Source organism: Portunus trituberculatus, chromosome 33 (assembly GCF_017591435.1).
Source record: "Portunus trituberculatus isolate SZX2019 chromosome 33, ASM1759143v1, whole genome shotgun sequence".
NCBI classification, from domain to species: domain Eukaryota; kingdom Metazoa; phylum Arthropoda; class Malacostraca; order Decapoda; family Portunidae; genus Portunus; species Portunus trituberculatus.
Genome location: NC_059287.1, coordinates 8,251,187 through 8,253,686, shown reverse-complemented (window position 1 = coordinate 8,253,686; position 2,500 = coordinate 8,251,187). Strand labels below are relative to the sequence as shown.

The 2,500-nt window shown below is 36.1% G+C and overlaps 2 protein-coding genes across 5 annotated transcripts in view; one reads left to right on the top strand and one right to left on the bottom strand.

The window, feature by feature from the left end:
• The window catches only part of LOC123512447 (eukaryotic translation initiation factor 4E type 2-like), a 174,511-nt gene that overhangs the window by 466 nt on the left and 171,545 nt on the right, over positions 1-2,500 (top strand). The gene's annotated exons all lie outside the window — the stretch shown is intronic.
• LOC123512446 (MFS-type transporter clz9-like) overlaps positions 1,459-2,500 on the bottom strand; it is a 2,428-nt gene continuing 1,386 nt past the window's right edge. The window contains exon 1 of the mRNA XM_045268863.1: positions 1,459-2,500. This exon is cut by the window's right edge and continues 1,386 nt beyond it. The gene's annotated coding sequence lies outside the window, so the exon portion shown is untranslated.

Genomic DNA, 2,500 nt, shown 5'->3' with positions numbered 1-2,500 from the left:
CTCTCTTCTGGATGGAACTATTTTTTTTTTCGGTTATTTTCGACTTATTTTTAATGAATTTCTACTTCGTTTCCGTCACAATTCAGTAGTTTATTATATTCTCCCTCTCCTCCCCCTTCCTCAAAAAACATGGTCTATCCCCTAAAAAAATATTGTATTGCTATAAAAACAAAAGAAATGCTTAATACAAGGGAGACCAAAATGTATCAGAAGAAAATAATTTTGTTATCACAAAGTACCACAAAAGTAACCTATTCCAAAAATTTGACTTCTACTGCTGTGGAAAGTACTCGCCATCACCGCTGCCCAAACCAACCTACTGAAACTTATGTACTTGACCAAAACTAACTTAACCCTAACTTTAACTTTACCCAACCAAACCTAACTTAGTTCAGGTGACAAGCACCACTGATACATCTTCCTCAGAATGGACTAACTTTATCTAACACAATAAAATTGAATTAAACAAAGCAAAATAGCCAAACCTAACTACTAGCAAAACTAAGCAATTAATATGAACTTGTTACCTTATTTCTCTTCGTAAAATTTAGAGATACAATGGAAATAATTGAAGTAACCTCCTGCTCTTTTAGAATTCTTCCATAGACTGATTAAAGATCAAGTTGTTTTTCTCCGCAAACCATGCTGATTAGCTAGATTTTATTCTGTATTATTTTTATTGGTCAGTGGCTGATTGCTCAAGTAAATGAATTAATCATCGCGATTGAATTAATGTGTGCACAAATAATGTGACAATACGCACACATGAACAAACACACCAAACACTGTTCCTCAGTACCTGGCAGCCCATCATTTGGGCGGGTATCACTCGCTCCCCCCAAAAAAGTGGTATATCTTTGAAAAACTGTTGTCAATGTTATAAACAATATGGAATGGGTATGTGTGGGGTTCAACTAACTCAGAATGAAAATCTCTGTAAGATGAGAAAAACCATGTTAATTTTGGTGTAAAATTGTAATAATACCACATTCTCTCAATAAGACACATTAACATTTATTAACTGAGAGCCGAGAGCTTGCTATAGAGAAGCTTTAAATACCAACCAAATATAGATTTAATATAAGATAAATACAATGTTTATTGTATGCATAATATAAATGTACTATAAAGTAGACCGGGTTGAATACAGGCCACTTTTTACATTTTTTATTATAAAATCTACACTAATCAACCAAATCAATTGAAGTTTGTGTGAAGGTACCTTACTATGTGATACATATTCCCTGAAAGAAAATAATAATTTTGATTATCATTATAGAAAATATTAACGTAAATAAGTGGCATACTCTGTGCCAAAGTCCTGGGGTGAATGGGGCCATCCTTTGGGGTGAATTGGGCCATCCTTTGGGCCACTATGGGGGGGATTGGCCCACTAAAGTTTTAATGTTTTTTTCAGTATCTTTTATGTATTTTACTTTTTCTTTTCACTTTCTCTCTCTCTCTCTCTCTCTCTCTCTCTCTCTCTCTCTCTCTCTCTCTCTCTCTCTCTCTCTCTCTCTCGAATGTTTTTAGATTTCTTATAGTTCTTATAGGTCACATCCACACCTTAAATCTGATAAGGTGTTGTCCCAACAAGCTTTATGGGTCCACAAAATACATATTTCACATCAACAGAGTCATCAACATCATCCCTTTTCAGCCAGTCATACATGTCATTTGGTTTTCTTTCCAAAAACTTCATTTTCAAGAACTCTTTGTCACACATAATCACATGCCCAATATATGCTTTTCCATAATTCATCCCATAGCAGCCATTTTCTTCTATTTCTCTCTTTTTCTGTATTCCACTGTACTTTCAAGCATTAAACACTGCAACACCTTCAATTTCTTCATCTTCTTCCGTGTCGTCTATACTGCTGATTGAAGAATGACTGCTGTTCAATAGCTCAGCATCTTCCTCCTCTGCTGAACCGGGCTCTTTTAGTGGAGTGCTGTTGCTTTCTTTTAGTGCTTTCTTTTCTTTTCTGCAGTCTCTTCTTCAAACTCTTCCAGAAAGTCGTCAACATCTTCTTCCCCAGATGAAACTTCTTCTTTCCTTTTTCTTGTGGTTCTTTTTCTTTGTTTTTCTTCTGCTTTTTTCTTCTTTACAAGGATCATCTTTTCTTTCTCCTCAACTGCTTCTTAGAACTCATCATGCGTTATGACGCGACTACAGACATTTATTTTTCTTCTTGCCATTGTTTGCGTTGTACCACTAGTGGTTGGGTAGGGCTTTCTGAAAACATCTGCCATTATCTCCTCGAAAGAGGTTGAAGGGGAAATCATCTCTCTGGGAGAAGTGACCTATTTTGGAGTCGCTGGTTTGTGGACTGGCTCTGAAGATGTCTGGACACTTTTGTATAATTTATACAGATCTGGGTTGAATGTTTTCACTGGATAAACACTGCGGTCAGGTGGATACAAACCAGTCTTTTTAAAGGCCAGTTTTACATTTGGTAGACTGAAACATTCATCCCAAACCTTGCCCACCAAATCTACG